We start from the raw sequence: 18341 nt of genomic DNA, 5'->3' as shown, positions 1-18341 counted from the left end.
CTTTTAATGAAACTGTCGTCGATTTACTTACTACTATCGCTGCTGGACGAAGCAGATCAGGTGAAAACCATCAGTATTCTTGTAACGAAGAGGTAATGGGAATTTAGGTAAAACAATATCAAAAAAAGTTGTGTGGTGGAGCGACACGTACAGTTGGCTCTTCCTAGATGATCATTGCTGCACGGAATAATTGTTAAGGCACCGACGCCTTCAGGAGTGGTCTTCTGGAAGTTTTGCTTGCAGTATATTCCGCAATCTTTTCGTTATGAGTTGGTGTTTCGGATTCCCGATGTTCTTTTGTTTAGTGCACATGCCTTCCCTTGACACTGAGAAAGCACATGACGAAAGTGAAACACCACCGTCTGTTCATCTGCAGAGCGCGATGAAATTATTCACTCTATATTCATTGCCTTTCATATTCTTCCCATCAGTGGTGAGCGCTGCCTTCAGAAAGCGCTTTTGTTTCTGATTTACATGGAAGTTAGTGTTCCTCGGAGCTGGACTGCTTGGGATTAGCTTCATTGCTACTGGCAGGTGGCTCGTTGGTCTAGGGGTATGATTCCTGCTTTGGGTGCAGGAGGTCCCGGGTTCAAATCCCGGACGAGCCCTACCGTTTTGACCGTGCTGAAGAGTAGGTGGAGCTCACCCACGTTTGCAGCTCTGCAATGAAGAATAGATGCCTGCCGCAGCACGCTTTGTGTAGCACTACGGTGATGAAGGGACCGTTTGATATGGCAAGAATCTGACACCAGTAAATTACATGGGTCGATGCTGTAGAAGAGCCGACAGTAATCTTGCATGCAACGGAAAACAAAGGTTGTGTTTGCAGAACATGTGCACCGTGAGTGGAGACGAACCTCAATCGTGGAGCAGTCTACCTTCATCTGATTAGCGACGACAACAACCAAAGGGTGGGATACAAGACTGAGCGTAGTTAAGAGTTTCTCACTATTAGTTACGTTCACACTTCAACAGAGCTGTGACAAGGCGAGTGCAGTGAGCTCAGGAAAGCCAGTATGAAGCGCACTTGAAGTAGTCCTGAAGAAATGGATTATAAACTTTGCCGGCCAGAATGGAGCTACGAGCGTTCTGAGTTACTGAATACCGGTACACTATGGGAGCAAGAGCATTTGACAGTAAAATGAAGCGATATCCGTGTAGCACACGACATTTATTATCCATGCATACGCAGACGTGACGTAATCTCGGAAATGGAATCCGAAAAGGGGTTTAAAAAAAGTCGTGTTTCCGCCCGGGATCGAACCGGGGACCTTCTGCGTGTAAAGCAGACGTGATAACCGCTACACCACGGAAACGACGGCTCTGCGGCTGTTCTACCTAGAAACCCGTAGTGGCAACAGATTTTTCCTGCGTAAGCAAAGGCATCGCCTACGAGCTCCCTCCGATTCTAGAAGTTTGCTATTGTAAAAGACATCGATGAAAACAATCAAACCGCAACAGCCAGGGAAAACGCTGGGTGAGCGGCAGCTCTGCATGGTGATACCAAGAACGGAGGCGTCAGTCATGTGCAGCGCTTAGACGCTACGAACAGGCTCGTTGGTCTAGGGGTATGATTCCTGCTTCGGGTGCAGGAGGTCCCGGGTTCAAATCCCGGACGAGCCCTTGCGTTTTGTGCAAACGTGTGGCAACTACCGTCATGCCGGCGGCTGTTCCGCGCATTTCCAGCCCTCCAGGTAAGCACAAAAACCAAGTAGCCGGTTCTGAAAGAGTTTCATGTATCATCTGAGCCCTGGTGGTGGGCCGTTTGAAATTGATTTAAATGGTCACAGTAGAGATTGTAGCAAGGGTCTTGTTGAGTGCGACGAAAAAGTGTTTCCGCCCGGAATCGAACCGGGGACCTTCTGCGTGTTAGGCAGACGTGATAACCGCTACACCACGGAAACTGCTACGCTCTGTGCTCCACATCTGACACAACTTGTAGGACGATCGCAACTTTGGCGTAAAAATCACTTTGCGGAAACGCACAATGCAGGTATTTCGCATTCGTATGCAACAATCGACAGCACCCTTGCCTGTCTGAATGCCATCACGAATGAGAGCCCAAGAAGTCGTCGGAAATGCTCGCGGCCGAGTCCTCAGCAGCATCAGCTTCTCATTCTTTCCATACGAGGTACCGTCAATTCGCGCAGTCGCTATTGCAAATGATGTCACCAAAAGCAATCACTTCGTTAGCGGCGAGGAGCCCGGACTCAGCGGTAGCTCTACATGAAGGCACCAGCAGCTCCGTCAGGCCACCGCTGGCGCGCCGGCGCCCGGACCCACGACCGTCAATGACGCTGCAGTCGATGTACTTCTTAATATCGCTTTTGGAAGAAGGAAACCAGGTGTAAATCACACAGTATTTTACTGATGATCTGGAAACGCAAGTTTAGAATAAGTAGAACATTATATAAAATGTGTTGTGTGGTCGAGCGACACCCACGCCTCGCTCTCGCCAGATTATCGTTGCTGCGCGGAATGATTGTTAAGGCACCGACGGCTTCAGAGTTCGTCTTCTCGAAGTTTTGCTTTTGCAGTACATTCCGCAATCTTTTCGTTATGAGTCGTCTGTTTCGGTTTCCCGATGTAGTTTTGCTCACTGCTCTCGACTTCTCTTAACCCCGAGCCACCACTAGCCGAAAATTCCGCACTGCTATCTGGTCAATCTGCAGAGCTCGATGAAGGCGTCGCGGTCGTTCCTGAGCTGATGAAACGGCCGAATCTGTAGTTGTTCCCAGATCTCTTCCACAACAACGGCCTCCCAGACGCTTGGATTACAGGAGTACGCCACTACTCCCAGCCGGAGAACTGCATTTGAAAGCGTAATAACATGAGCTACACGTAACTCCGATTTCTGTGTCTGACCTACTTTTAATGAAACTGTCGTCGATTTACTTACTACTATCGCTGCTGGACGAAGCAGATCAGGTGAAAACCATCAGTATTCTTGTAACGAAGAGGTAATGGGAATTTAGGTAAAACAATATCAAAAAAAGTTGTGTGGTGGAGCGACACGTACAGTTGGCTCTTCCTAGATGATCATTGCTGCACGGAATAATTGTTAAGGCACCGACGCCTTCAGGATTGGTCTTCTGGAAGTTTTGCTTGCAGTATATTCCGCAATCTTTTCGTTATGAGTTGGTGTTTCGGATTCCCGATGTTCTTTTGTTTAGTGCACATGCCTTCCCTTGACACTGAGAAAGCACATGACGAAAGTGAAACACCACCGTCTGTTCATCTGCAGAGCGCGATGAAATTATTCACTCTATATTCATTGCCTTTCATATTCTTCCCATCAGTGGTGAGCGCTGCCTTCAGAAAGCGCTTTTGTTTCTGATTTACATGGAAGTTAGTGTTCCTCGGAGCTGGACTGCTTGGGATTAGCTTCATTGCTACTGGCAGGTGGCTCGTTGGTCTAGGGGTATGATTCCTGCTTTGGGTGCAGGAGGTCCCGGGTTCAAATCCCGGACGAGCCCTACCGTCTTGACCGTGCTGAAGAGTAGGTGGAGCTCACCCACGTTTGCAGCTCTGCAATGAAGAATAGATGCCTGCCGCAGCACGCTTTGTGTAGCACTACGGTGATGAAGGGACCGTTTGATATGGCAAGAATCTGACACCAGTAAATTACATGGGTCGATGCTGTAGAAGAGCCGACAGTAATCTTGCATGCAACGGAAAACAAAGGTTGTGTTTGCAGAACATGTGCACCGTGAGTGGAGACGAACCTCAATCGTGGAGCAGTCTACCTTCATCTGATTAGCGACGACAACAACCAAAGGGTGGGATACAAGACTGAGCGTAGTTAAGAGTTTCTCACTATTAGTTACGTTCACACTTCAACAGAGCTGTGACAAGGCGAGTGCAGTGAGCTCAGGAAAGCCAGTATGAAGCGCACTTGAAGTAGTCCTGAAGAAATGGATTATAAACTTTGCCGGCCAGAATGGAGCTACGAGCGTTCTGAGTTACTGAATACCGGTACACTATGGGAGCAAGAGCATTTGACAGTAAAATGAAGCGATATCCGTGTAGCACACGACATTTATTATCCATGCATACGCAGACGTGACGTAATCTCGGAAATGGAATCCGAAAAGGGGTTTTAAAAAAGTCGTGTTTCCGCCCGGGATCGAACCGGGGACCTTCTGCGTGTAAAGCAGACGTGATAACCGCTACACCACGGAAACGACGGCTCTGCGGCTGTTCTACCTAGAAACCCGTAGTGGCAACAGATTTTTTCCTGCGTAAGCAAAGGCATCGCCTACGAGCTCCCTCCGATTCTAGAAGTTTGCTATTGTAAAAGACATCGATGAAAACAATCAAACCGCAACAGCCAGGGAAAACGCTGGGTGAGCGGCAGCTCTGCATGGTGATACCAAGAACGGAGGCGTCAGTCATGTGCAGCGCTTAGACGCTACGAACAGGCTCGTTGGTCTAGGGGTATGATTCCTGCTTCGGGTGCAGGAGGTCCCGGGTTCAAATCCCGGACGAGCCCTTGCGTTTTGTGCAAACGTGTGGCAACTACCGTCATGCCGGCGGCTGTTCCGCGCATTTCCAGCCCTCCAGGTAAGCACAAAAACCAAGTAGCCGGTTCTGAAAGAGTTTCATGTATCATCTGAGCCCTGGTGGTGGGCCGTTTGAAATTGATTTAAATGGTCACAGTAGAGATTGTAGCAAGGGTCTTGTTGAGTGCGACGAAAAAGTGTTTCCGCCCGGAATCGAACCGGGGACCTTCTGCGTGTTAGGCAGACGTGATAACCGCTACACCACGGAAACTGCTACGCTCTGTGCTCCACATCTGACACAACTTGTAGGACGATCGCAACTTTGGCGTAAAAATCACTTTGCGGAAACGCACAATGCAGGTATTTCGCATTCGTATGCAACAATCGACAGCACCCTTGCCTGTCTGAATGCCATCACGAATGAGAGCCCAAGAAGTCGTCGGAAATGCTCGCGGCCGAGTCCTCAGCAGCATCAGCTTCTCATTCTTTCCATACGAGGTACCGTCAATTCGCGCAGTCGCTATTGCAAATGATGTCACCAAAAGCAATCACTTCGTTAGCGGCGAGGAGCCCGGACTCAGCGGTAGCTCTACATGAAGGCACCAGCAGCTCCGTCAGGCCACCGCTGGCGCGCCGGCGCCCGGACCCACGACCGTCAATGACGCTGCAGTCGATGTACTTCTTAATATCGCTTTTGGAAGAAGGAAACCAGGTGTAAATCACACAGTATTTTACTGATGATCTGGAAACGCAAGTTTAGAATAAGTAGAACATTATATAAAATGTGTTGTGTGGTCGAGCGACACCCACGCCTCGCTCTCGCCAGATTATCGTTGCTGCGCGGAATGATTGTTAAGGCACCGACGGCTTCAGAGTTCGTCTTCTCGAAGTTTTGCTTTTGCAGTACATTCCGCAATCTTTTCGTTATGAGTCGTCTGTTTCGGTTTCCCGATGTAGTTTTGCTCACTGCTCTCGACTTCTCTTAACCCCGAGCCACCACTAGCCGAAAATTCCGCACTGCTATCTGGTCAATCTGCAGAGCTCGATGAAGGCGTCGCGGTCGTTCCTGAGCTGATGAAACGGCCGAATCTGTAGTTGTTCCCAGATCTCTTCCACAACAACGGCCTCCCAGACGCTTGGATTACAGGAGTACGCCACTACTCCCAGCCGGAGAACTGCATTTGAAAGCGTAATAACATGAGCTACACGTAACTCCGATTTCTGTGTCTGACCTACTTTTAATGAAACTGTCGTCGATTTACTTACTACTATCGCTGCTGGACGAAGCAGATCAGGTGAAAACCATCAGTATTCTTGTAACGAAGAGGTAATGGGAATTTAGGTAAAACAATATCAAAAAAAGTTGTGTGGTGGAGCGACACGTACAGTTGGCTCTTCCTAGATGATCATTGCTGCACGGAATAATTGTTAAGGCACCGACGCCTTCAGGAGTGGTCTTCTGGAAGTTTTGCTTGCAGTATATTCCGCAATCTTTTCGTTATGAGTTGGTGTTTCGGATTCCCGATGTTCTTTTGTTTAGTGCACATGCCTTCCCTTGACACTGAGAAAGCACATGACGAAAGTGAAACACCACCGTCTGTTCATCTGCAGAGCGCGATGAAATTATTCACTCTATATTCATTGCCTTTCATATTCTTCCCATCAGTGGTGAGCGCTGCCTTCAGAAAGCGCTTTTGTTTCTGATTTACATGGAAGTTAGTGTTCCTCGGAGCTGGACTGCTTGGGATTAGCTTCATTGCTACTGGCAGGTGGCTCGTTGGTCTAGGGGTATGATTCCTGCTTTGGGTGCAGAAGGTCCCGGGTTCAAATCCCGGACGAGCCCTACCGTTTTGACCGTGCTGAAGAGTAGGTGGAGCTCACCCACGTTTGCAGCTCTGCAATGAAGAATAGATGCCTGCCGCAGCACGCTTTGTGTAGCACTACGGTGATGAAGGGACCGTTTGATATGGCAAGAATCTGACACCAGTAAATTACATGGGTCGATGCTGTAGAAGAGCCGACAGTAATCTTGCATGCAACGGAAAACAAAGGTTGTGTTTGCAGAACATGTGCACCGTGAGTGGAGACGAACCTCAATCGTGGAGCAGTCTACCTTCATCTGATTAGCGACGACAACAACCAAAGGGTGGGATACAAGACTGAGCGTAGTTAAGAGTTTCTCACTATTAGTTACGTTCACACTTCAACAGAGCTGTGACAAGGCGAGTGCAGTGAGCTCAGGAAAGCCAGTATGAAGCGCACTTGAAGTAGTCCTGAAGAAATGGATTATAAACTTTGCCGGCCAGAATGGAGCTACGAGCGTTCTGAGTTACTGAATACCGGTACACTATGGGAGCAAGAGCATTTGACAGTAAAATGAAGCGATATCCGTGTAGCACACGACATTTATTATCCATGCATACGCAGACGTGACGTAATCTCGGAAATGGAATCCGAAAAGGGGTTTAAAAAAAGTCGTGTTTCCGCCCGGGATCGAACCGGGGACCTTCTGCGTGTAAAGCAGACGTGATAACCGCTACACCACGGAAACGACGGCTCTGCGGCTGTTCTACCTAGAAACCCGTAGTGGCAACAGATTTTTCCTGCGTAAGCAAAGGCATCGCCTACGAGCTCCCTCCGATTCTAGAAGTTTGCTATTGTAAAAGACATCGATGAAAACAATCAAACCGCAACAGCCAGGGAAAACGCTGGGTGAGCGGCAGCTCTGCATGGTGATACCAAGAACGGAGGCGTCAGTCATGTGCAGCGCTTAGACGCTACGAACAGGCTCGTTGGTCTAGGGGTATGATTCCTGCTTCGGGTGCAGGAGGTCCCGGGTTCAAATCCCGGACGAGCCCTTGCGTTTTGTGCAAACGTGTGGCAACTACCGTCATGCCGGCGGCTGTTCCGCGCATTTCCAGCCCTCCAGGTAAGCACAAAAACCAAGTAGCCGGTTCTGAAAGAGTTTCATGTATCATCTGAGCCCTGGTGGTGGGCCGTTTGAAATTGATTTAAATGGTCACAGTAGAGATTGTAGCAAGGGTCTTGTTGAGTGCGACGAAAAAGTGTTTCCGCCCGGAATCGAACCGGGGACCTTCTGCGTGTTAGGCAGACGTGATAACCGCTACACCACGGAAACTGCTACGCTCTGTGCTCCACATCTGACACAACTTGTAGGACGATCGCAACTTTGGCGTAAAAATCACTTTGCGGAAACGCACAATGCAGGTATTTCGCATTCGTATGCAACAATCGACAGCACCCTTGCCTGTCTGAATGCCATCACGAATGAGAGCCCAAGAAGTCGTCGGAAATGCTCGCGGCCGAGTCCTCAGCAGCATCAGCTTCTCATTCTTTCCATACGAGGTACCGTCAATTCGCGCAGTCGCTATTGCAAATGATGTCACCAAAAGCAATCACTTCGTTAGCGGCGAGGAGCCCGGACTCAGCGGTAGCTCTACATGAAGGCACCAGCAGCTCCGTCAGGCCACCGCTGGCGCGCCGGCGCCCGGACCCACGACCGTCAATGACGCTGCAGTCGATGTACTTCTTAATATCGCTTTTGGAAGAAGGAAACCAGGTGTAAATCACACAGTATTTTACTGATGATCTGGAAACGCAAGTTTAGAATAAGTAGAACATTATATAAAATGTGTTGTGTGGTCGAGCGACACCCACGCCTCGCTCTCGCCAGATTATCGTTGCTGCGCGGAATGATTGTTAAGGCACCGACGGCTTCAGAGTTCGTCTTCTCGAAGTTTTGCTTTTGCAGTACATTCCGCAATCTTTTCGTTATGAGTCGTCTGTTTCGGTTTCCCGATGTAGTTTTGCTCACTGCTCTCGACTTCTCTTAACCCCGAGCCACCACTAGCCGAAAATTCCGCACTGCTATCTGGTCAATCTGCAGAGCTCGATGAAGGCGTCGCGGTCGTTCCTGAGCTGATGAAACGGCCGAATCTGTAGTTGTTCCCAGATCTCTTCCACAACAACGGCCTCCCAGACGCTTGGATTACAGGAGTACGCCACTACTCCCAGCCGGAGAACTGCATTTGAAAGCGTAATAACATGAGCTACACGTAACTCCGATTTCTGTGTCTGACCTACTTTTAATGAAACTGTCGTCGATTTACTTACTACTATCGCTGCTGGACGAAGCAGATCAGGTGAAAACCATCAGTATTCTTGTAACGAAGAGGTAATGGGAATTTAGGTAAAACAATATCAAAAAAAGTTGTGTGGTGGAGCGACACGTACAGTTGGCTCTTCCTAGATGATCATTGCTGCACGGAATAATTGTTAAGGCACCGACGCCTTCAGGATTGGTCTTCTGGAAGTTTTGCTTGCAGTATATTCCGCAATCTTTTCGTTATGAGTTGGTGTTTCGGATTCCCGATGTTCTTTTGTTTAGTGCACATGCCTTCCCTTGACACTGAGAAAGCACATGACGAAAGTGAAACACCACCGTCTGTTCATCTGCAGAGCGCGATGAAATTATTCACTCTATATTCATTGCCTTTCATATTCTTCCCATCAGTGGTGAGCGCTGCCTTCAGAAAGCGCTTTTGTTTCTGATTTACATGGAAGTTAGTGTTCCTCGGAGCTGGACTGCTTGGGATTAGCTTCATTGCTACTGGCAGGTGGCTCGTTGGTCTAGGGGTATGATTCCTGCTTTGGGTGCAGGAGGTCCCGGGTTCAAATCCCGGACGAGCCCTACCGTCTTGACCGTGCTGAAGAGTAGGTGGAGCTCACCCACGTTTGCAGCTCTGCAATGAAGAATAGATGCCTGCCGCAGCACGCTTTGTGTAGCACTACGGTGATGAAGGGACCGTTTGATATGGCAAGAATCTGACACCAGTAAATTACATGGGTCGATGCTGTAGAAGAGCCGACAGTAATCTTGCATGCAACGGAAAACAAAGGTTGTGTTTGCAGAACATGTGCACCGTGAGTGGAGACGAACCTCAATCGTGGAGCAGTCTACCTTCATCTGATTAGCGACGACAACAACCAAAGGGTGGGATACAAGACTGAGCGTAGTTAAGAGTTTCTCACTATTAGTTACGTTCACACTTCAACAGAGCTGTGACAAGGCGAGTGCAGTGAGCTCAGGAAAGCCAGTATGAAGCGCACTTGAAGTAGTCCTGAAGAAATGGATTATAAACTTTGCCGGCCAGAATGGAGCTACGAGCGTTCTGAGTTACTGAATACCGGTACACTATGGGAGCAAGAGCATTTGACAGTAAAATGAAGCGATATCCGTGTAGCACACGACATTTATTATCCATGCATACGCAGACGTGACGTAATCTCGGAAATGGAATCCGAAAAGGGGTTTTAAAAAAGTCGTGTTTCCGCCCGGGATCGAACCGGGGACCTTCTGCGTGTAAAGCAGACGTGATAACCGCTACACCACGGAAACGACGGCTCTGCGGCTGTTCTACCTAGAAACCCGTAGTGGCAACAGATTTTTTCCTGCGTAAGCAAAGGCATCGCCTACGAGCTCCCTCCGATTCTAGAAGTTTGCTATTGTAAAAGACATCGATGAAAACAATCAAACCGCAACAGCCAGGGAAAACGCTGGGTGAGCGGCAGCTCTGCATGGTGATACCAAGAACGGAGGCGTCAGTCATGTGCAGCGCTTAGACGCTACGAACAGGCTCGTTGGTCTAGGGGTATGATTCCTGCTTCGGGTGCAGGAGGTCCCGGGTTCAAATCCCGGACGAGCCCTTGCGTTTTGTGCAAACGTGTGGCAACTACCGTCATGCCGGCGGCTGTTCCGCGCATTTCCAGCCCTCCAGGTAAGCACAAAAACCAAGTAGCCGGTTCTGAAAGAGTTTCATGTATCATCTGAGCCCTGGTGGTGGGCCGTTTGAAATTGATTTAAATGGTCACAGTAGAGATTGTAGCAAGGGTCTTGTTGAGTGCGACGAAAAAGTGTTTCCGCCCGGAATCGAACCGGGGACCTTCTGCGTGTTAGGCAGACGTGATAACCGCTACACCACGGAAACTGCTACGCTCTGTGCTCCACATCTGACACAACTTGTAGGACGATCGCAACTTTGGCGTAAAAATCACTTTGCGGAAACGCACAATGCAGGTATTTCGCATTCGTATGCAACAATCGACAGCACCCTTGCCTGTCTGAATGCCATCACGAATGAGAGCCCAAGAAGTCGTCGGAAATGCTCGCGGCCGAGTCCTCAGCAGCATCAGCTTCTCATTCTTTCCATACGAGGTACCGTCAATTCGCGCAGTCGCTATTGCAAATGATGTCACCAAAAGCAATCACTTCGTTAGCGGCGAGGAGCCCGGACTCAGCGGTAGCTCTACATGAAGGCACCAGCAGCTCCGTCAGGCCACCGCTGGCGCGCCGGCGCCCGGACCCACGACCGTCAATGACGCTGCAGTCGATGTACTTCTTAATATCGCTTTTGGAAGAAGGAAACCAGGTGTAAATCACACAGTATTTTACTGATGATCTGGAAACGCAAGTTTAGAATAAGTAGAACATTATATAAAATGTGTTGTGTGGTCGAGCGACACCCACGCCTCGCTCTCGCCAGATTATCGTTGCTGCGCGGAATGATTGTTAAGGCACCGACGGCTTCAGAGTTCGTCTTCTCGAAGTTTTGCTTTTGCAGTACATTCCGCAATCTTTTCGTTATGAGTCGTCTGTTTCGGTTTCCCGATGTAGTTTTGCTCACTGCTCTCGACTTCTCTTAACCCCGAGCCACCACTAGCCGAAAATTCCGCACTGCTATCTGGTCAATCTGCAGAGCTCGATGAAGGCGTCGCGGTCGTTCCTGAGCTGATGAAACGGCCGAATCTGTAGTTGTTCCCAGATCTCTTCCACAACAACGGCCTCCCAGACGCTTGGATTACAGGAGTACGCCACTACTCCCAGCCGGAGAACTGCATTTGAAAGCGTAATAACATGAGCTACACGTAACTCCGATTTCTGTGTCTGACCTACTTTTAATGAAACTGTCGTCGATTTACTTACTACTATCGCTGCTGGACGAAGCAGATCAGGTGAAAACCATCAGTATTCTTGTAACGAAGAGGTAATGGGAATTTAGGTAAAACAATATCAAAAAAAGTTGTGTGGTGGAGCGACACGTACAGTTGGCTCTTCCTAGATGATCATTGCTGCACGGAATAATTGTTAAGGCACCGACGCCTTCAGGATTGGTCTTCTGGAAGTTTTGCTTGCAGTATATTCCGCAATCTTTTCGTTATGAGTTGGTGTTTCGGATTCCCGATGTTCTTTTGTTTAGTGCACATGCCTTCCCTTGACACTGAGAAAGCACATGACGAAAGTGAAACACCACCGTCTGTTCATCTGCAGAGCGCGATGAAATTATTCACTCTATATTCATTGCCTTTCATATTCTTCCCATCAGTGGTGAGCGCTGCCTTCAGAAAGCGCTTTTGTTTCTGATTTACATGGAAGTTAGTGTTCCTCGGAGCTGGACTGCTTGGGATTAGCTTCATTGCTACTGGCAGGTGGCTCGTTGGTCTAGGGGTATGATTCCTGCTTTGGGTGCAGGAGGTCCCGGGTTCAAATCCCGGACGAGCCCTACCGTCTTGACCGTGCTGAAGAGTAGGTGGAGCTCACCCACGTTTGCAGCTCTGCAATGAAGAATAGATGCCTGCCGCAGCACGCTTTGTGTAGCACTACGGTGATGAAGGGACCGTTTGATATGGCAAGAATCTGACACCAGTAAATTACATGGGTCGATGCTGTAGAAGAGCCGACAGTAATCTTGCATGCAACGGAAAACAAAGGTTGTGTTTGCAGAACATGTGCACCGCTAGTGGAGACGAACCTCAATCGTGGAGCAGTCTACCTTCATCTGATTAGCGACGACAACAACCAAAGGGTGGGATACAAGACTGAGCGTAGTTAAGAGTTTCTCACTATTAGTTACGTTCACACTTCAACAGAGCTGTGACAAGGCGAGTGCAGTGAGCTCAGGAAAGCCAGTATGAAGCGCACTTGAAGTAGTCCTGAAGAAATGGATTATAAACTTTGCCGGCCAGAATGGAGCTACGAGCGTTCTGAGTTACTGAATACCGGTACACTATGGGAGCAAGAGCATTTGACAGTAAAATGAAGCGATATCCGTGTAGCACACGACATTTATTATCCATGCATACGCAGACGTGACGTAATCTCGGAAATGGAATCCGAAAAGGGGTTTTAAAAAAGTCGTGTTTCCGCCCGGGATCGAACCGGGGACCTTCTGCGTGTAAAGCAGACGTGATAACCGCTACACCACGGAAACGACGGCTCTGCGGCTGTTCTACCTAGAAACCCGTAGTGGCAACAGATTTTTTCCTGCGTAAGCAAAGGCATCGCCTACGAGCTCCCTCCGATTCTAGAAGTTTGCTATTGTAAAAGACATCGATGAAAACAATCAAACCGCAACAGCCAGGGAAAACGCTGGGTGAGCGGCAGCTCTGCATGGTGATACCAAGAACGGAGGCGTCAGTCATGTGCAGCGCTTAGACGCTACGAACAGGCTCGTTGGTCTAGGGGTATGATTCCTGCTTCGGGTGCAGGAGGTCCCGGGTTCAAATCCCGGACGAGCCCTTGCGTTTTGTGCAAACGTGTGGCAACTACCGTCATGCCGGCGGCTGTTCCGCGCATTTCCAGCCCTCCAGGTAAGCACAAAAACCAAGTAGCCGGTTCTGAAAGAGTTTCATGTATCATCTGAGCCCTGGTGGTGGGCCGTTTGAAATTGATTTAAATGGTCACAGTAGAGATTGTAGCAAGGGTCTTGTTGAGTGCGACGAAAAAGTGTTTCCGCCCGGAATCGAACCGGGGACCTTCTGCGTGTTAGGCAGACGTGATAACCGCTACACCACGGAAACTGCTACGCTCTGTGCTCCACATCTGACACAACTTGTAGGACGATCGCAACTTTGGCGTAAAAATCACTTTGCGGAAACGCACAATGCAGGTATTTCGCATTCGTATGCAACAATCGACAGCACCCTTGCCTGTCTGAATGCCATCACGAATGAGAGCCCAAGAAGTCGTCGGAAATGCTCGCGGCCGAGTCCTCAGCAGCATCAGCTTCTCATTCTTTCCATACGAGGTACCGTCAATTCGCGCAGTCGCTATTGCAAATGATGTCACCAAAAGCAATCACTTCGTTAGCGGCGAGGAGCCCGGACTCAGCGGTAGCTCTACATGAAGGCACCAGCAGCTCCGTCAGGCCACCGCTGGCGCGCCGGCGCCCGGACCCACGACCGTCAATGACGCTGCAGTCGATGTACTTCTTAATATCGCTTTTGGAAGAAGGAAACCAGGTGTAAATCACACAGTATTTTACTGATGATCTGGAAACGCAAGTTTAGAATAAGTAGAACATTATATAAAATGTGTTGTGTGGTCGAGCGACACCCACGCCTCGCTCTCGCCAGATTATCGTTGCTGCGCGGAATGATTGTTAAGGCACCGACGGCTTCAGAGTTCGTCTTCTCGAAGTTTTGCTTTTGCAGTACATTCCGCAATCTTTTCGTTATGAGTCGTCTGTTTCGGTTTCCCGATGTAGTTTTGCTCACTGCTCTCGACTTCTCTTAACCCCGAGCCACCACTAGCCGAAAATTCCGCACTGCTATCTGGTCAATCTGCAGAGCTCGATGAAGGCGTCGCGGTCGTTCCTGAGCTGATGAAACGGCCGAATCTGTAGTTGTTCCCAGATCTCTTCCACAACAACGGCCTCCCAGACGCTTGGATTACAGGAGTACGCCACTACTCCCAGCCGGAGAACTGCATTTGAAAGCGTAATAACATGAGCTACACGTAACTCCGATTTCTGTGTCTGACCTACTTTTAATGAAACTGTCGTCGATTTACTTACTACTATCGCTGCTGGACGAAGCAGATCAGGTGAAAACCATCAGTATTCTTGTAACGAAGAGGTAATGGAAATTTAGGTAAAACAATATCAAAAAAAGTTGTGTGGTGGAGCGACACGTACAGTTGGCTCTTCCTAGATGATCATTGCTGCACGGAATAATTGTTAAGGCACCGACGCCTTCAGGAGTGGTCTTCTGGAAGTTTTGCTTGCAGTATATTCCGCAATCTTTTCGTTATGAGTTGGTGTTTCGGATTCCCGATGTTCTTTTGTTTAGTGCACATGCCTTCCCTTGACACTGAGAAAGCACATGACGAAAGTGAAACACCACCGTCTGTTCATCTGCAGAGCGCGATGAAATTATTCACTCTATATTCATTGCCTTTCATATTCTTCCCATCAGTGGTGAGCGCTGCCTTCAGAAAGCGCTTTTGTTTCTGATTTACATGGAAGTTAGTGTTCCTCGGAGCTGGACTGCTTGGGATTAGCTTCATTGCTACTGGCAGGTGGCTCGTTGGTCTAGGGGTATGATTCCTGCTTTGGGTGCAGGAGGTCCCGGGTTCAAATCCCGGACGAGCCCTACCGTTTTGACCGTGCTGAAGAGTAGGTGGAGCTCACCCACGTTTGCAGCTCTGCAATGAAGAATAGATGCCTGCCGCAGCACGCTTTGTGTAGCACTACGGTGATGAAGGGACCGTTTGATATGGCAAGAATCTGACACCAGTAAATTACATGGGTCGATGCTGTAGAAGAGCCGACAGTAATCTTGCATGCAACGGAAAACAAAGGTTGTGTTTGCAGAACATGTGCACCGTGAGTGGAGACGAACCTCAATCGTGGAGCAGTCTACCTTCATCTGATTAGCGACGACAACAACCAAAGGGTGGGATACAAGACTGAGCGTAGTTAAGAGTTTCTCACTATTAGTTACGTTCACACTTCAACAGAGCTGTGACAAGGCGAGTGCAGTGAGCTCAGGAAAGCCAGTATGAAGCGCACTTGAAGTAGTCCTGAAGAAATGGATTATAAACTTTGCCGGCCAGAATGGAGCTACGAGCGTTCTGAGTTACTGAATACCGGTACACTATGGGAGCAAGAGCATTTGACAGTAAAATGAAGCGATATCCGTGTAGCACACGACATTTATTATCCATGCATACGCAGACGTGACGTAATCTCGGAAATGGAATCCGAAAAGGGGTTTAAAAAAAGTCGTGTTTCCGCCCGGGATCGAACCGGGGACCTTCTGCGTGTAAAGCAGACGTGATAACCGCTACACCACGGAAACGACGGCTCTGCGGCTGTTCTACCTAGAAACCCGTAGTGGCAACAGATTTTTCCTGCGTAAGCAAAGGCATCGCCTACGAGCTCCCTCCGATTCTAGAAGTTTGCTATTGTAAAAGACATCGATGAAAACAATCAAACCGCAACAGCCAGGGAAAACGCTGGGTGAGCGGCAGCTCTGCATGGTGATACCAAGAACGGAGGCGTCAGTCATGTGCAGCGCTTAGACGCTACGAACAGGCTCGTTGGTCTAGGGGTATGATTCCTGCTTCGGGTGCAGGAGGTCCCGGGTTCAAATCCCGGACGAGCCCTTGCGTTTTGTGCAAACGTGTGGCAACTACCGTCATGCCGGCGGCTGTTCCGCGCATTTCCAGCCCTCCAGGTAAGCACAAAAACCAAGTAGCCGGTTCTGAAAGAGTTTCATGTATCATCTGAGCCCTGGTGGTGGGCCGTTTGAAATTGATTTAAATGGTCACAGTAGAGATTGTAGCAAGGGTCTTGTTGAGTGCGACGAAAAAGTGTTTCCGCCCGGAATCGAACCGGGGACCTTCTGCGTGTTAGGCAGACGTGATAACCGCTACACCACGGAAACTGCTACGCTCTGTGCTCCACATCTGACACAACTTGTAGGACGATCGCAACTTTGGCGTAAAAATCACTTTGCGGAAACGCACAATGCAGGTATTTCGCATTCGTATGCAACAATCGACAGCACCCTTGCCTGTCTGAATGCCATCACGAATGAGAGCCCAAGAAGTCGTCGGAAATGCTCGCGGCCGAGTCCTCAGCAGCATCAGCTTCTCATTCTTTCCATACGAGGTACCGTCAATTCGCGCAGTCGCTATTGCAAATGATGTCACCAAAAGCAATCACTTCGTTAGCGGCGAGGAGCCCGGACTCAGCGGTAGCTCTACATGAAGGCACCAGCAGCTCCGTCAGGCCACCGCTGGCGCGCCGGCGCCCGGACCCACGACCGTCAATGACGCTGCAGTCGATGTACTTCTTAATATCGCTTTTGGAAGAAGGAAACCAGGTGTAAATCACACAGTATTTTACTGATGATCTGGAAACGCAAGTTTAGAATAAGTAGAACATTATATAAAATGTGTTGTGTGGTCGAGCGACACCCACGCCTCGCTCTCGCCAGATTATCGTTGCTGCGCGGAATGATTGTTAAGGCACCGACGGCTTCAGAGTTCGTCTTCTCGAAGTTTTGCTTTTGCAGTACATTCCGCAATCTTTTCGTTATGAGTCGTCTGTTTCGGTTTCCCGATGTAGTTTTGCTCACTGCTCTCGACTTCTCTTAACCCCGAGCCACCACTAGCCGAAAATTCCGCACTGCTATCTGGTCAATCTGCAGAGCTCGATGAAGGCGTCGCGGTCGTTCCTGAGCTGATGAAACGGCCGAATCTGTAGTTGTTCCCAGATCTCTTCCACAACAACGGCCTCCCAGACGCTTGGATTACAGGAGTACGCCACTACTCCCAGCCGGAGAACTGCATTTGAAAGCGTAATAACATGAGCTACACGTAACTCCGATTTCTGTGTCTGACCTACTTTTAATGAAACTGTCGTCGATTTACTTACTACTATCGCTGCTGGACGAAGCAGATCAGGTGAAAACCATCAGTATTCTTGTAACGAAGAGGTAATGGAAATTTAGGTAAAACAATATCAAAAAAAGTTGTGTGGTGGAGCGACACGTACAGTTGGCTCTTCCTAGATGATCATTGCTGCACGGAATAATTGTTAAGGCACCGACGCCTTCAGGAGTGGTCTTCTGGAAGTTTTGCTTGCAGTATATTCCGCAATCTTTTCGTTATGAGTTGGTGTTTCGGATTCCCGATGTTCTTTTGTTTAGTGCACATGCCTTCCCTTGACACTGAGAAAGCACATGACGAAAGTGAAACACCACCGTCTGTTCATCTGCAGAGCGCGATGAAATTATTCACTCTATATTCATTGCCTTTCATATTCTTCCCATCAGTGGTGAGCGCTGCCTTCAGAAAGCGCTTTTGTTTCTGATTTACATGGAAGTTAGTGTTCCTCGGAGCTGGACTGCTTGGGATTAGCTTCATTGCTACTGGCAGGTGGCTCGTTGGTCTAGGGGTATGATTCCTGCTTTGGGTGCAGGAGGTCCCGGGTTCAAATCCCGGACGAGCCCTACCGTTTTGACCGTGCTGAAGAGTAGGTGGAGCTCACCCACGTTTGCAGCTCTGCAATGAAGAATAGATGCCTGCCGCAGCACGCTTTGTGTAGCACTACGGTGATGAAGGGACCGTTTGATATGGCAAGAATCTGACACCAGTAAATTACATGGGTCGATGCTGTAGAAGAGCCGACAGTAATCTTGCATGCAACGGAAAACAAAGGTTGTGTTTGCAGAACATGTGCACCGTGAGTGGAGACGAACCTCAATCGTGGAGCAGTCTACCTTCATCTGATTAGCGACGACAACAACCAAAGGGTGGGATACAAGACTGAGCGTAGTTAAGAGTTTCTCACTATTAGTTACGTTCACACTTCAACAGAGCTGTGACAAGGCGAGTGCAGTGAGCTCAGGAAAGCCAGTATGAAGCGCACTTGAAGTAGTCCTGAAGAAATGGATTATAAACTTTGCCGGCCAGAATGGAGCTACGAGCGTTCTGAGTTACTGAATACCGGTACACTATGGGAGCAAGAGCAT

General features: G+C 49.0%; 25 non-coding genes across 25 annotated transcripts; 13 read left to right on the top strand and 12 right to left on the bottom strand.

Moving 5' to 3' along the window:
• Positions 1-536: 536 nt before the first annotated feature.
• Positions 537-608, top strand: Trnap-ugg (transfer RNA proline (anticodon UGG)). The gene has a single exon. It is a non-coding gene; the product is annotated as a tRNA-Pro (tRNA).
• A 635-nt stretch (positions 609-1243) lies between these two features.
• On the bottom strand, positions 1244-1316 carry Trnav-uac (transfer RNA valine (anticodon UAC)). The gene has a single exon. It is a non-coding gene; the product is annotated as a tRNA-Val (tRNA).
• Positions 1317-1551: 235 nt separating this feature from the next.
• Trnap-cgg (transfer RNA proline (anticodon CGG)) lies at positions 1552-1623 on the top strand. The gene has a single exon. It is a non-coding gene; the product is annotated as a tRNA-Pro (tRNA).
• A 208-nt stretch (positions 1624-1831) lies between these two features.
• Positions 1832-1904, bottom strand: Trnav-aac (transfer RNA valine (anticodon AAC)). Its single transcript has one exon. It is a non-coding gene; the product is annotated as a tRNA-Val (tRNA).
• A 1500-nt stretch (positions 1905-3404) lies between these two features.
• Positions 3405-3476, top strand: Trnap-ugg (transfer RNA proline (anticodon UGG)). The gene has a single exon. It is a non-coding gene; the product is annotated as a tRNA-Pro (tRNA).
• A 635-nt stretch (positions 3477-4111) lies between these two features.
• Positions 4112-4184, bottom strand: Trnav-uac (transfer RNA valine (anticodon UAC)). The gene has a single exon. It is a non-coding gene; the product is annotated as a tRNA-Val (tRNA).
• A 236-nt stretch (positions 4185-4420) lies between these two features.
• Positions 4421-4492, top strand: Trnap-cgg (transfer RNA proline (anticodon CGG)). The gene has a single exon. It is a non-coding gene; the product is annotated as a tRNA-Pro (tRNA).
• Positions 4493-4700: 208 nt separating this feature from the next.
• On the bottom strand, positions 4701-4773 carry Trnav-aac (transfer RNA valine (anticodon AAC)). Its single transcript has one exon. It is a non-coding gene; the product is annotated as a tRNA-Val (tRNA).
• Positions 4774-6273: 1500 nt separating this feature from the next.
• Trnap-ugg (transfer RNA proline (anticodon UGG)) lies at positions 6274-6345 on the top strand. Its single transcript has one exon. It is a non-coding gene; the product is annotated as a tRNA-Pro (tRNA).
• Positions 6346-6980: 635 nt separating this feature from the next.
• Positions 6981-7053, bottom strand: Trnav-uac (transfer RNA valine (anticodon UAC)). Its single transcript has one exon. It is a non-coding gene; the product is annotated as a tRNA-Val (tRNA).
• A 235-nt stretch (positions 7054-7288) lies between these two features.
• On the top strand, positions 7289-7360 carry Trnap-cgg (transfer RNA proline (anticodon CGG)). Its single transcript has one exon. It is a non-coding gene; the product is annotated as a tRNA-Pro (tRNA).
• A 208-nt stretch (positions 7361-7568) lies between these two features.
• Trnav-aac (transfer RNA valine (anticodon AAC)) lies at positions 7569-7641 on the bottom strand. The gene has a single exon. It is a non-coding gene; the product is annotated as a tRNA-Val (tRNA).
• A 1500-nt stretch (positions 7642-9141) lies between these two features.
• On the top strand, positions 9142-9213 carry Trnap-ugg (transfer RNA proline (anticodon UGG)). The gene has a single exon. It is a non-coding gene; the product is annotated as a tRNA-Pro (tRNA).
• Positions 9214-9848: 635 nt separating this feature from the next.
• Trnav-uac (transfer RNA valine (anticodon UAC)) lies at positions 9849-9921 on the bottom strand. Its single transcript has one exon. It is a non-coding gene; the product is annotated as a tRNA-Val (tRNA).
• Positions 9922-10157: 236 nt separating this feature from the next.
• Trnap-cgg (transfer RNA proline (anticodon CGG)) lies at positions 10158-10229 on the top strand. Its single transcript has one exon. It is a non-coding gene; the product is annotated as a tRNA-Pro (tRNA).
• A 208-nt stretch (positions 10230-10437) lies between these two features.
• Positions 10438-10510, bottom strand: Trnav-aac (transfer RNA valine (anticodon AAC)). The gene has a single exon. It is a non-coding gene; the product is annotated as a tRNA-Val (tRNA).
• Positions 10511-12010: 1500 nt separating this feature from the next.
• On the top strand, positions 12011-12082 carry Trnap-ugg (transfer RNA proline (anticodon UGG)). The gene has a single exon. It is a non-coding gene; the product is annotated as a tRNA-Pro (tRNA).
• A 635-nt stretch (positions 12083-12717) lies between these two features.
• Positions 12718-12790, bottom strand: Trnav-uac (transfer RNA valine (anticodon UAC)). Its single transcript has one exon. It is a non-coding gene; the product is annotated as a tRNA-Val (tRNA).
• Positions 12791-13026: 236 nt separating this feature from the next.
• Trnap-cgg (transfer RNA proline (anticodon CGG)) lies at positions 13027-13098 on the top strand. Its single transcript has one exon. It is a non-coding gene; the product is annotated as a tRNA-Pro (tRNA).
• A 208-nt stretch (positions 13099-13306) lies between these two features.
• Positions 13307-13379, bottom strand: Trnav-aac (transfer RNA valine (anticodon AAC)). The gene has a single exon. It is a non-coding gene; the product is annotated as a tRNA-Val (tRNA).
• A 1500-nt stretch (positions 13380-14879) lies between these two features.
• Trnap-ugg (transfer RNA proline (anticodon UGG)) lies at positions 14880-14951 on the top strand. The gene has a single exon. It is a non-coding gene; the product is annotated as a tRNA-Pro (tRNA).
• A 635-nt stretch (positions 14952-15586) lies between these two features.
• On the bottom strand, positions 15587-15659 carry Trnav-uac (transfer RNA valine (anticodon UAC)). The gene has a single exon. It is a non-coding gene; the product is annotated as a tRNA-Val (tRNA).
• A 235-nt stretch (positions 15660-15894) lies between these two features.
• Positions 15895-15966, top strand: Trnap-cgg (transfer RNA proline (anticodon CGG)). The gene has a single exon. It is a non-coding gene; the product is annotated as a tRNA-Pro (tRNA).
• Positions 15967-16174: 208 nt separating this feature from the next.
• Trnav-aac (transfer RNA valine (anticodon AAC)) lies at positions 16175-16247 on the bottom strand. The gene has a single exon. It is a non-coding gene; the product is annotated as a tRNA-Val (tRNA).
• A 1500-nt stretch (positions 16248-17747) lies between these two features.
• Positions 17748-17819, top strand: Trnap-ugg (transfer RNA proline (anticodon UGG)). The gene has a single exon. It is a non-coding gene; the product is annotated as a tRNA-Pro (tRNA).
• Positions 17820-18341: the final 522 nt, after the last annotated feature.

Source organism: Schistocerca cancellata, unplaced genomic scaffold, assembly GCF_023864275.1.
Source record: "Schistocerca cancellata isolate TAMUIC-IGC-003103 unplaced genomic scaffold, iqSchCanc2.1 HiC_scaffold_630, whole genome shotgun sequence".
Classification (NCBI taxonomy): domain Eukaryota; kingdom Metazoa; phylum Arthropoda; class Insecta; order Orthoptera; family Acrididae; genus Schistocerca; species Schistocerca cancellata.
This window is presented reverse-complemented; position numbering and strand designations above follow the sequence as displayed.